Consider the following 14,365-nt stretch of genomic DNA (forward strand, 5'->3'; position numbering starts at 1 on the left):
TCAGTTTTTCACAATTTGCGACGTATCCGTTTTTTTTTTTTTTTTTTTTTTTAAATCACTGGATTGAGCCGGACAGCAAAAAAAAAAAGTGATGTATGAAAGTAGCCTTACTTGGCCTACATACATACATACAGGTGTTAGTTGTCATCCAACCACATGGGGGCAGTATTTTGGTTAAAAACAGAGACAGGATGCGCTGCGGTGTATATATCTCTATCATGGTGGCTCAGCGGGTAAGCGCAGTAGCCTTGCAGTGCTAAGGTCCTGAGTTACTTTCTCACCAAGGACAACATCTGTAAGGGTGTTTGCGCGAATTTCCTCTGGGTACTCCATTTTCCATTCACTCCAAAGAAACGCTTAGGGAATTTCAGTTGTGAGCCCCAATGGGGACAGTGATGACGATGAGGTCTGTAAAGTGCTATACATGTAAAATAAAAAAATATTCTTCATACACTATCAAATAAAAAACAAAACAAGCCTGACACTCTACATACATAGAACAATAATGGACACAAATTTATGTATCACAGGGTGCGAGAAATGTGAACTTTTACACTTCTTAATACACATTTATCCATTAGTCTTCACCGATTCTACACACCTAGTAATAATCCACGTCTAGAAATGTTAATTAACACTTTCTTTCATGACTACACGGTTTTGTGTTGTTGTTGCTGCAGGTCAATTAGAAGACAGACGGCCTTTGTTCCATCTGAAGGCCATCAGGCGCTGACACATGACACCTAGCACAATGACATGCCTGAACCGCCACAAGCAGACAAATGACTTCCTTGTTGGAAACCCTAAGAAAGGAATGACTGACAAATGAATGTACAGTATGAGGGGAAGAATAGACAGACTTAGGGTACCGTCACACAGTGGCATTTTGATCGCTACGACGGCACGATCCGTGACGCTCCAGCATCGCTCCAATATCGCTCCAGCGTCGTAAACTGCTGTCACACTTTGCAATGTACGACGCTGGAGCGATAAGTTCATGACGTATGTGCGATGTAGAAGCCGTTGGTTACTATGCGCACATCGTATACAATATCGTGCACACCTTTGTTACACCATGCGATCATGCCGCCACAGCGGGACACTAGACGACGAAAGAAAGTTTCAAACGATCTGCTACGACGTACGATTCTCAGCGGGGTCCCTGATCGCAGGAGCGTGTCAGACACTGCGAGATCGCTGGAACGTCACAAATCGTGCCGTCGTAGCGATCAAAATGCCACTGTGTGACGGTACCCTAAGGCTCTTTTGGAATTTATACAAGGTCTAGAACAAAATTTTTTTTTTCTATTTTTTTGATCCTCCCATTATTTGTAATCTTTTTACAAATTCTAATCCAAAGCAATGGTATGTATTGCATCATCCTCTCCATCTCTTGGCCCCTAAGCTCATCAATCTATCTATATAATAGTCTAAGGGTCACTTCCGTCTGTTTGTCTGTCACGGAAATCCAGCGTCGCTGATTGATTGGTCGCGGCCGGCCGCGACCAATCAGAGACGGGCACAGTCCGGGCCGCGAATTCGCCCCTCCCTACTCCCCTCCAGTCAGTGCCCAATAGCGGTTTAGCAGTCCGTTAAGCGGACTGCGTTACACAGCGGCATAACGCGGTGTAACGCAGTCAGTTAACACCGCTATTAACCATGTGTGACCAACTTTTTACTATTGATGCTGCCTATGCAGTATCAATTGTAAAAAGATCTAATGTTAAAAATAATTTAAAAAATTAAAAATAATTATATTCTCACCTTCCAGCACCTATCCCTTTCCTCGCAACTCTCCAGTCCCAAGAATGCATTGCGGCAATGACCAGAGATGACGTAGCAGTCTCGCGAGACCGCTACATCATCACGTGTTATTCCCGCAATGGATTCTTGGGACCGGAGAGTTGCGAGGAGCATCGCTAAACGCCTGAGCTGGATCCGGGGCTGACGGAAGGTGAGCATATAACTATTTTTTATTTTAATTCTCTCTGTTTCTTTTTTTTTTTTTTTTTTTTAACAGGGATATGGTGCCCACATTGCTATATACTACGTGGGCTATGTTATATACTGCGTGGTTTGTGCTATATACTACTATACATATTCTAGAATACCTGAGGCGTTAGAATCAGGCCACCATCTAGTCTACTATCTAAAATTGTCTAATTCTGTCTGTTTGTCTGTAACGAAAATCCCACGTCGCTGATTGATTGGTCGCAGGCGGCTGGCATCAGCGACAGGCGCAGTTCTGTCAGTCACAATGCCACGCACAAATATATTATAGTGTCAAGGTACTTCTTTCGTCCGATTTATTTAAATACAGTAAGATATTCATGTAATGGTTTATATATTTTGATGATCTGTTTAATAATTTTGTTCAGTTGTATTAAGTTCTATGAGCAATAAAATTTAATGATAATGTATATATTTTACCCGGAAAATCGTATGTATTCGTTGCATTATTCTTACATCTTCATCAATAAACTACATACATATTCTAGAATACCCATTGCGTTAGAATCGGGCCACCATCTAGTACTATATAAATGCTTGGATTAACGTCAATCAAGCACAAAAATATACTTGAAACACTTATTTGATTTTTCTTTTGTCTCCACAGTCCAGTGCTGTCCATTAGCTGGAGAATAACTTGGTCAAGTCTTGGGGAACAGAACCCGCAACCCAGAACTCCTGACTTGGGCATAAGCTAGTCAGAAGAGGAGATTATGAATGTCAAAGGATAATATTACCCAAAAAAAATAAAAAAAACGTTCCTCTCCAACACATATCACTAGATTTTTGCGCCTTCTGGTGTGTGGCTGCTCCAAGCATACATAGTAATTTTTACAAACCCTGACCTGAAATCTTGGGAGAGCGCAGGGAGTAGACGGGGACAGCTACAATCAACAAGACGACTAATGATGAAATAAAAGTAAGAACCAGTAAGGAATCTAAAAGATAAAATTTAGGCAGAAAACCAATTTCCCAGACTGGCCACAGGAGGGACGCAGATAAACACCATTAAGTAATGAGATTCTACAAGAGTCTCATCAAACGCATTGCTACAGAATAAAAAAGAAAAACCATGGCTCAAATAAAAAATCCATTAACATTTCTAATGAGTTTACCCCATCAGCCATGATGGGTCTCCATTAGTAATGAGCGAGCATGCTCGGGTGTTCTTATTCAAGCACGCCAGAGATGCTCGGATAATATGTTGGCGTCCCCTCGACTGCATATTTCACATGTGTTGCGGATGTCTAACAGCTGCCGATCATGCAGCTGTGGGGACGCCAACAATTATTGGAGCAGGCCCGAGATAAGCAGGGACACGTTATCCGAGCACATTCGCTCATTGCTAATCTCCATCTGTTCAAAATGATTCACGGAGTAATTTGGAATACTACTTTTCAGGCCACATTCAGGTTCTGGTCAGGAATTTACATCGGTATGTGTAAGGCTGGGTTCACATTGCGTTATGGCGGTACGTTTAACAGACTACGTTACACCGCGGTATAACGCGGTGCAACGTAGTCCGTTAACGCCGCCATAGACTACAATGTCGGACGCATCGCTAGCGCACGCCCACAATGGGCGTGCGCTAGCGATGTGCCGTCATTGAGTGACGGACCCGAGACGCGGGCTGCAGCGTTTCCGGGTCCGTCACTGCTAGCGAAGATGGAGCTAGCAGATGCTCTATCTGCGCTAGCGCTGTGCAAACGTCGGCACTTGCGCTAGTGCAGTCCGTTTAACGGATGTGTTGAACGGACTGCACAACGCAAGTGTGAACTTAGCCTAATATTTCTTGGACCGCGCATAGCACTTCCTCTAATAGCAAGTGAAGAGAACTCTGCTCCAGCCGCCCTGAGAGGCCATAACCTCGCTTGTCTCATGAAGAGAGAATCACTACTTTCAGATGCACAATATACTGTGAACTTTGCCTTTAAGAGACAGACTGTACCTGGTTACCTCTTTCAGTAAAATTGTTATGTTTACAAATTCACCTGTGTGTCTGGCTGTTTAAGAGTGCACAAACACCACGGACGCCCCAAAACCTGCACCCAGACACCACCGCTACAGGAGTGCCCCCAGGGGGTCCTATACCATCCACAAGTGCCACCTTCCGCTATTGACAATTGTTCTGGACACTTCAGCTACCGTGACATCATTATCTGCTGCCAGTGGGACTATATTCCCCAGCTGGCCCTACTGCAACATCTGGCACCTCCCCAGTGGCCCACCACAATTTTTAGGGAACATTGCCATCTTGTAATTTGCTTTTCCCTGCAAGGTCTCAAAACCAGTTAAAAAGGGGTTGTCTGGTGAAAACAAAATTATCACCTATCCGTGAAAACTTGTTGATTGGTGCAGGAGCCAGCAGTTGGACCCACACCATTAGGGGGAACTTTTATCCCTTTAAGGGCTCGTACTCACGACCGATTACATCAGACAAGTGCTATTGGTGGTTTTCCCTGACGACACGTGTGCCCATGATATTCTAACAAGCTGTGCACGTCTGATTTTTTACCTTGGATCAGAGGTATGTCAGATTTTGATCCTAGCGTTGGATTAAAATTGGCAATGAAAGTCTATGGGACAGTGGAAAACACCAAACTGCACTCGGATGACATCAGAGTGTGGTCAGACTTTGCACAAACCGAGAAGGTGGAAACATTTTCTCGGATGGAGGAAAAACGGTTCTGGCCACCTACTCTGAGCAGCTGTACACATGTCTGACCGCTGAGCGCTGCGCTCGGATTTTTGCAGCAGCCAAATCGGGAATTAACAGAGCGGTGGGAGTCCGACGTGCGGCACCATTTTGGAAAGGCAATCCAGTTTTCTAGAGGATACATACAAGTACGAATATACGTACATTTCATATAGATTTTAAGAATGTGTGCCTAAAATAGATTATTATTTACGGTACACAAATACATAGATTATGCTTTTTATGTACCGCTCAAAAAAGAACACACATTTCATAAAAATGGGCTATGAAAAAGAACGGTTCTCTTTGTGGAGGGGGCATCTTAAAAAAAAACAAAAAAAACAAAAAAAAATACATTTCATAATTCAGGGCAATTTACTAAATATTTCAGTGTCAATGGATACACAATTCCATGAAGAAAATTATTAAGCAAGCAACATGAAAAATTTGAAAAAGCAATACATTTTATTTTCCAGCACATGAAAAAAAAAAATAAAAATAAAAAAAGCGCTGTGATTTTGAACAAAGAATGTTAAAAGATGAAGAAAAAAAAAAGAAAATCATTTAAGTCACCACCTAAGTAATATTTAAATAGATTTAATATGTGCTGCTCCAAACCAATGAATTATGAGTTTCAAACCTATTAAAATGTAATGTTTTTTCCCTGAGCTGAGGGGAGAGAGATTTAAATCCACTGAATTTTAATATTTCAGCTCGAGCTGCAGGAGGTATGGAAAGTCCAAATGAACTATTCCATCAGCCGCATTCAAGCATGAACATTTTAATCAGTTTTACTTCCTTGGAGTTCTCGAACACAGTTTACGCTGTCATTCTGAAAGCACTTAACACAGAGAGTGTGAAAAACCACCAAGGCTTGTTATTGCCTTCACAATTGATGGCAAATAATTTTGCAGACTTCCTATCATTAAAATGTCACTGCTAAAAATGGAGGTTGAGCATATGTGGCATTAAAATGCCTTTCCCTCCACTAGGCCAGCCCGCTAGTTCAGAAAGATTTTTCATACATGTATAAAAAGCGATGCAACTACAGTGATTGTGCCAGCACATATGATTCTATGAGTGGCGGGTGTGACAAAACCTCTACAGAGGACCGCGAGAGTCATACACGCCATGATCACATCCCTCATCAGGGGCAGTGATGCATTTCATGGGTAAAATTGTGTCTGAGGCCGGGTTTACACGGGCATACAAAAAAAAAAAAAAAAAGCGTCCGGAGTCTCATCTCGTAACAATGGATTTTTTTTTACTTGTCATCCACATGCAAGACTAAAACACAGCTTTGGTATTTTTATACCCAAAGGCGTGAATGGACTAATTTTTTTTTTTTCAATAGTAGATTCAATTAGTGAAGGAAAAAAAATTCAAAGATGTACATATACATACACACACAGACACACACACACACACACACACACACACACACACACACACACCATATGGAAATTGTTGGCAATTATCAAGACACACTCAATAAAGGAGTGGTTCTGCAGGTGGAGACCACAGACCACATCTCAGTACCAATGCTTTCTGGCTGATGTTTCGGTCACTTTTGAATGTTGGTTGTGCTTTCACACTCATGGTAGCATGAGACGGACTCTACAGCCCACACAAGTGGCTCAGGTATTGCAGCTCATCCAGGATGGCACATCAATGCGAGCTGTGGCAGGAAGGTTTGCTGTGTGTCAGCGTAGTGTCCAGAGGCTGGAGGCGCTACCAGGAGACAGGGCAGTACACGAGGAAACGTGGAGGGGGCCGTAGTAGGGCAACAACCCAGCAGCAGGACCTACCTCAGCCTTTGTGCAAGGAGCACGGTGGCGCAGTGGTTAGCACAGCAGCCTTGCAGCGCTGGGGTCCTGGGTTCAAGCCCCGCCAAGGACAACATCTGCAAAGAGTTTGTATGTTCTCTCCGTGTTTGCGTGGGTTTCCTCCGGGCACTCCGGTTTCCACCCACATTCCAAAGACATACTGATAGGGAATTTAGATTGTGAGCCCCAACAGGGACAGCGACGATAATGTGTGCAACCTGTAAAGCGCTGCGGAATATGTTAGCGCTATATAAAAATAAAGATTATTATTAAGGAGGAAAAGGAAGAGCACTGCCAGAGCCCTGCAAAATGACCTCCAGCAGGCCACTAATGTGCATGTGTCTGCACAAACGGTTAGAAATTTGGTCTGAGTGCCCGACATCCACAGATGGGGGTTATGCTCACAGCCCAACACTGTGCAGGATGCTTGGCATTTGCCACAGAACACCAACATTGGCAAATTCGCCACCAGCATCCTGTGCTCTTCACAGATGAAAGAAGGTTCACACTGAGCACATGTGACTGATGGGTTGGAGTCTGGAGACGTCATGGAGAGCGATCTGCTGCCTGCAACATCATTCACAATGACCGATTTGGCAGTGGGTCAGTAATGGTGTGGGGTGGCATTTCTTTGGAGGGCCATATAGTCTTCCAGGTGCTCACCAGAGGTAGGTACCGAGATGAGATCCTCAGACCCCTTGTGAGACCATATGCTGGTGCAGTTGGCCCTGGGTTCCTCCTAATGCAGGACAATGCCAGATCTCATGTGGCTGGAGTGTGTCAGCAGTTCCTGCAAGATGAAGGCATTGAAGCTATGGACTTTCACTTCCACTGCCCTATTGAATGAAAGTGATCCTATTGCTATACCCTTTTTTTAAGGGCAGCACTTGAACCGAAGATACAGAGATGTGAACTTGGCAAACAATATCAAAGAAAGAGGATCTGCAGCCATCAGATATTTGGCTATTTTTGTTTATATTAAAAGAAAAAAAATATATCACATAGGAAAGCTGTGCTAGACCTTTACAGTCCCTCCTCTACATCTTTAAAGAGGACCTGTCACCAAGTCAAAAGTGGTCAGTTTTAGCTTTTATTTTATTCTTCTGCTCGACTATTCCTTTTTTTTGGTTTCTTTTTCATTCACCATATGATCACAGAGATGCAGGTCTTTTTATTTAGTGCTAATTTTTTATAGTCTTTACAAGGACGCGTTACTCACAGGATTCTTTGGGAGAGGGTGTTTAGGCTACTCTACATAATTACCCTGTGAGCACCACCACTTTGGGAAAGAACATGAAAAAACTGCACCAAATAAAAAAGACATATAACGCTAAAACCATATGCCGAATCTTAAGAAAAATAAAGAGCAAAAAACTGAATGCCTCGGGAATAAAACATGAGCAATAACTGGCCACTTGACACATCATCTTTATACACTACCATATAACAATAAATGAACTGTACTACCAGACCAGCAGTGGATCTTCTAACTCAAAATTACTGTGTCTAACTAAGTACATCTGGGTAGTCCCTCAGATCGTGAACCTTGACCATCTTGACCATGTTAATCTGGTTGGTGTATTACAGTACTACTACTATCCCCTCTTCCCTGGGTGGGGTAAAGGTACAGACTGAGGGCAGATTCTGGAGCTAAGGCAAGGTATGTAGCTCCGGCATCTTCACCATCAGAAGTAATCCGGGGAACAGGGTGAGCTAGGGTGCCCCTAGCGTTAGTGACAGGGAAGGAGACACCCTACTGCAGAGACGTGACAACGGGTGTATACATGTAAACTTTAATGGTAATCTGTCAGCAGTATGTCATCCCCCAATCTATTCATATGTGAATGTAGCTCCTTCAAAAGACAAGTGCAGCAATACCATTAAATCTGCCTTTGAATTGATATGCAAATACTATGGTACATCTGAAGCCTCTGTCAGACCAGCTCTATTTCCCACTCAGTGCTACCTCCTCCTGTTTGACTGACTGTGTATTTGTCTGAAGTCACACAGAGGCTGTCAGCCAAGCAGGAGGCGGCGGCACTGGGTGGGAAATAGAGCTGGAGTGACAGAGGATTCACCACAGCCATTTGTATATCAATGCAAGAGCCAATATCTCGGTAAGGGAGGAACGGATTGACGATGCAAAGGTATGGGTTGACTTATGCTTGAAAAAACTGCATGCATATATAGTTTGGGGGTGAAATCCTGCCTACGGGTATATTGTCTTAGTTAAACTGAGCACATTTGGTCAGGCTGGTTTTCAATGGCGGATTTATTGAAAGCAGAAGACATAGTACACAGATACATATCTGCAACTAATATATCACTAGTCCAGGCTATGAAAGGATACCCATCTGATTGATTCCTGCCTGCTCAGCAGTCGCAGAAAAGTATATATAGATTTCTAAATGTTCTGATTGAGACATTAGCTCAGAGCTGGAAAATCCAGCAGTAATGCTGGTATTACTGAGGGAAAAAAAAGAATACCGACAAAGACCCATTCAGTATGGATAATGCTTGGAAAGCTGCCCTCAGCTTTATGAACAAAGGCAGACTGAAGAAACATGCTAGAAAAAGAAAAGCATTGCTTACAAAGGAAAAGTGCTCAAATACAATTAACATTAGCACAGCTCGGGTTTTAACAGTAAACATAGGTTTTCACATAGTAACCTACATCAGAGGCCATCATCCAGAACGGCAGATATTCACCTATTTCAGTGCCCAGGGCATGGGCACGCTATTCCAGGGGGGCTTCACACATGAATCTCTCCTTATAGTGAGGTGTGACCATGCCACATCATGGCATAATGCAGGACTGAACTTACACTGGCATAACAGGGCCTGACAGAACTGTGATAGCCCTTCATATGGAGGCATTGCGACTACACATCAATATGCCCGCTCCAGTCATATGGTACATGCAGTCCTATATGCGAGGGGAATGTAACGGAGCAGAAAGAAAAAAACAATGCTCACATTGATGTAAAGTTTTATATAAAAAGAATCAGCTGTTTTCATTCAAATTCCTGCTCTAAGCTTAAGAGTCCAGTGGGCGGTCTTATCAGTGAAGGACTACTGTATGCAGTGAAGGCGGACAATGAATTGGGCTGCCACAACACTATGTCCATGTTCAGCCCCTTCTGCTCTATAGCATAATAGACTAGAGATTTCCCACTTCCAAAAAAGGCGATTTAGACAGTCTTTCAGTCTTTTGCTGACTAAGGTCTCATTCAGACATCCGTGATTGTTCACTTATTTTAAAACATGATCAGTTTATTCAGTGTTTGGCTAATCATTTTATTTATATATATATATATATATATATATATATATATATAGATAGATAGATAGATAGATAGATAGATAGATAAGATAGAGAGAATTTTTTTTTATTTTGAACAAACTTTCTCCTATCCACCACTATGTAAATCACAGCCTGTGCATGGATCGCACACTGATGCCATACATGTGCAGTCTGATTTTCATGGACCCCCAGCACTTGTTTGAGTAAATTTTGATCTATCACTCATGGCAAAGAAAAAAAAAAAAAAAAAAACACTGATGTGTGAATAGCACCATGCACTTCACAGGGTATGTGTTCTATAGTGAAGCGTAGACCTGACAAATCAGACTGATCAGTGAGGTGTCGATCCATGAGATCACAAACTACAGAAGAGGATCGGGATGGCGCAGAGAACAGCAGAAGATAGCATCTAGTAAGAATTTTACTGGGGGCAAGGACAATGCATTAGTGACACCACTTTGGTGGTAAAATAATAAAAAAACCAAGCCAGATGGTACTTTAAGTGGCGTGCACCTCGCCGGTAAGGTTGCTCCTTTCCTGCCACCACTTTTGCAGAATTAGCCACGTACTGTTTCATGCCAACCTTGCCCATTTTTGGGGACCATTTGAAAATGTTGTGACTTTTTACTACAGGTTTTTTTTTTGGGGGGGAGGGGAGTCATTAATGAATCGCCCCCATGTGAATCATGAACTGTGTTTTTCTTATAGAACAATTAGACCCCCTCCTAATCTACATTTTCCATAATCGTAAAGGGAATCCGTCATCAGGTTTTTGCTATGTAATCTGAAGACCGCATTCTTTAGGGGTTAAATACAGATTTTGGGGATGTCCTTATCAAGCTGGGACATAGCAGCTCCTGCCTCCCTCCTGGTGCAGCAACACCCCCTTCTGTGACCATAGCCATTGTATATGGAGAGCCTGGTGTGGGCGGGATTAGCTTCCTCAGCTCTGCTTCCTTCGAAAACTAAAAATTGCGTGAGAGCGGCTGCACCCAGTAATCTAAGTGATACATCGCTGGATTCAGCTTCTCTTTGCCTAAAAAAAACCTGCTGACAGCTTCCCGTTTAGGCCTCTTTCACACTTCCGTCGGTTGGCCAACGTCGCAATGTGTCGTTTTGGAGAAAAAAAAACATGTTTTTTCTCCATAGACTTGCATTAGCGACGCATGGCCACACGTCGCATCGGTCGTGCAACGGATGCGACGGGATTTTGCAGCCCGTCGCGACGAAAAAACGTTCAGCGCAACGTTTTTTCGTCCGTCGGAACCGCCATTTCCAACAGCGCATGCGCGGCCGGGACTCCGCCCCCTCCTCCTTGGAGCTCATAATGGGCAGCGGATGCGTCTGAAAACTGCATCCGCTGCCCACGTTGGGCACTATTTGCACAACGTCCGTCGGGCCGACGGAAATGTGAAAGAGGCCCAAGTCACAAATTAAAAATAGAAATGGAAACAAGCATTCTCCAACACAAAAATATAGGACAGGATAAAGCCCAGAATACTCTTTTCCTTCTCTTACAGACAGCTGTATGACAATATCCAAGCACCACCGTTTATTACTACAGAACCTTTACAGGTTTCAGGAAAACATTCTGTTTTTAGACTGTTCGCCGCCTGCAAACAAATTGTTGTTTAAGATCTGCAGTATGAAAATCAACAGAGCAGAACGTGCAATCTGTTCCAATTGCAGACTGAAGAAAAAAACGCAGAGAAATGAAAATAAACAGGATCACAATGTGGAGTTTAAAGCAAGGAGGAACTCGAGTATACTAAAGACCCTTCTGCAATAAACAGTCAGTGACAGTGTACAGGATGGCATTTTGTAAATTGGGGAAAGTTCAGCGCACTACACCCAAAAAAAATTAATACTTCATTAAAGTAACCCATTTGTAATAAACAATGTGTTTACATTGGACATCATTGGTTGTGAAAAAAAAAATCTAGAAAAGGAGTTCAAAGTCCTTGTAGAGTCACCTTAACCTTTTCCCAAATGAATATTTATCCTACGACTTGTGGAGAAAAATGGTAATTTAAGAGCCTGTTTAGACAAGACGACGACTGCGCCTCTAATGCCAAAATAACTATCTGTAATACATTTTTAAGTGCACAAAGGCCGCCATTCTCGGCAGCACTCTGCCCTGCTTACAGAGGACAAAGTGCTGCTGAAAACAATGATTTTTAGGCTATGTGCACACGTTGCAGATTATTTGCGGTTTTTTAACGTTTTTGCGCTATAAAAACACAAATAATCTGCATACATTAAGCATCCTATCATTTTTAATGAAATCCGCAGTTTCTGTGCGCACGATGTGCGTTTTTCCGCATGAAAAACGCATTGCGGAAAAATAATGAACCTGCTCATTAATTTTGCGTTTTTTTCCCACTGTCTAATGCATTGGGAAATGTCCGGAAAAAAACGCGCAAAAAACGCGTCAAAACCACGCAAAAAAACGCATGCGGATTTCATGCGGAAATCTGCCAGAAATGTCCGGATTTTCACAGGAATTTTCTGCATGAATTCCTGAACGTGTGCACATAGCCTTAATCTTGAAAATCATTACTCCGGAAGAACAAGGTTTTTGGCTCCATGGTAGTACATGATTATCAGAAAACGAGAGTTTGTAGGAATGATAATCATGTGCAGTAAACTCACACTTAGGCTCTATCAGCAGGGAAGGTCAGACACCCACCACACCGATTAACTGATTAAAAGGGGCAGATGGCGCTTCGGTGAAAGTCGCCTCTTTGTTGTTTACCCAGGCACAGTTCCATCCACTTTGTACTGCATACAATACCTCAGTCCCATTCATACAAGTTGAACAAAGATGCAATGAAATGCAGTACCAGGCACAGCCACTACAAAATGTACGGCGCTGTGCCAGGAAAGCACTAAAAAGGCCCTTCAATCAGCCAATCAATAGGTGAGCCGGGAGTCAAATCACCACCGATCTGAGGACCTATTAGAATTGGGTCCAAAGAAACCCTTTATTTTTATACAACATTTTAAAACAATCTTTACAAGATATATGGATCATCGGGGCATATAACGTCTGAAATCAATATACCGTCCATGGATATGGAAAGTCTTCCTGGGAAACCAGGTCTCCACTAACCTGTTTCTGTTAAGTCAGAGACCCAGAACACAATGTTGTAATACCAGAGAACCCCTTAGAAAATAGATCAAAACTCTAAAATTTCTTTCTTTTTGTTATTAAAATGGTTCTGAAATAAAAAAAAGAACATGTGTCTCCATGGTAACAGACTACAAACCAACTTTGTAGTCGGATCTTGAATTGTGCATCCTGAGGCTTTTTTTAGACATCTGTGATCTGTATCGTAAGTAAAAACATGCACCATTGTTCATCTGTTTATTGGATCAGAGTTTCATTAGTGGTTGGTCAGTGTTATCGTCAGTTTCATTAAGGATTTTTCATGTATAAAAAAAAAAAAAAAAAAAAAAAAGCCCACAAAGCATCCCCTATTTATTGCAGTGTTAATTATTGGAAGTGCCCAGATTTCACACTGATGCTATCCATGTGCCGTCTGTGATTTTCAAAGACCCATAGACATATTGGTAATTTTGATCCTTAACTCAGTTCAAAAATGATCATGTCTACATGATACTGTCATGGACATATGGATGGCAAAGAAATCCAAGAATCATAGAATGATAGAGTTGGAAGGGACCTCCAGGGTCATCGTGTCCAACCCCTTGCTCAATGTAGGGTTCGCTAAATGAAAAACACAACGAAAAAGTGAATAGCACCAAAGACTTTAATGGGCACGTGTTCTTTCCTTGAGTTAAGCAGGAAATTTGTAAACACTTTATAGGGTCGTCCCCTGATGAAGGATTTTACATCCGAAACGCGCGTCGGGGTGCGCATTGTTTGGATCTGGTGACACCTTAAAGGTACAGGAACTCCTAAGTATTCCTCTCCACGTTCTTTTTTACTTTTTTTTTTTAATCATGGCACCTTGCTTTCTTTGCTTCATCTTTGGCACATTGCACTTTTGCACAAATTTTAGCCAACTATATCTGCTCACGTCGTGGGTTATACATTTAGCCCCATATTCCTTGTTTTTACACAACTTTTATATATTTTTGTTATCACTTGTGGAATACATATATATTCAAATTTTATCTGTAGGAGTCCTGTGGAATTATTTTTCCTTTCATGGTGCACCTTATGCCCATTTAGGTTTTTTTATACACATTGGAGATTTTTTATATTTGTCACTTTTGGTATTTTATGTTTTCAAACATGTGCACATAAAATATGTTGTTACCACTACAAATAAAGTAATATTTTAAACGTATATCCGTGCTCCTAATTTCTTTGGATTGGGTCTATAGTTCTGGTGGTTGTTTTTTTTTTTTTTTTTCTTTCCTTGAGTTGCAGATGTCGGCACAAGTCTTACCAATTTTTGCATTACCAAAAAGTAGTGGACAAATGGAACGCAATAAAACCCAAAATTGTTTGATAAGGTACAGTTAAGCCAGTCATCTGTGTTGAAAGCGATAATTTACAAT

At 42.1% G+C, this 14,365-nt stretch overlaps 1 protein-coding gene across 3 annotated transcripts in view; it reads right to left on the minus strand.

Moving 5' to 3' along the window:
• LOC138674991 (transducin-like enhancer protein 4) overlaps nt 1–14,365 on the minus strand; it is a 160,586-nt gene that overhangs the window by 94,540 nt on the left and 51,681 nt on the right. The gene's annotated exons all lie outside the window — the stretch shown is intronic.

The sequence above is a fragment of the Ranitomeya imitator genome, chromosome 1 (genome assembly GCF_032444005.1).
Source record: "Ranitomeya imitator isolate aRanImi1 chromosome 1, aRanImi1.pri, whole genome shotgun sequence".
NCBI lineage: Eukaryota > Metazoa > Chordata > Amphibia > Anura > Dendrobatidae > Ranitomeya > Ranitomeya imitator.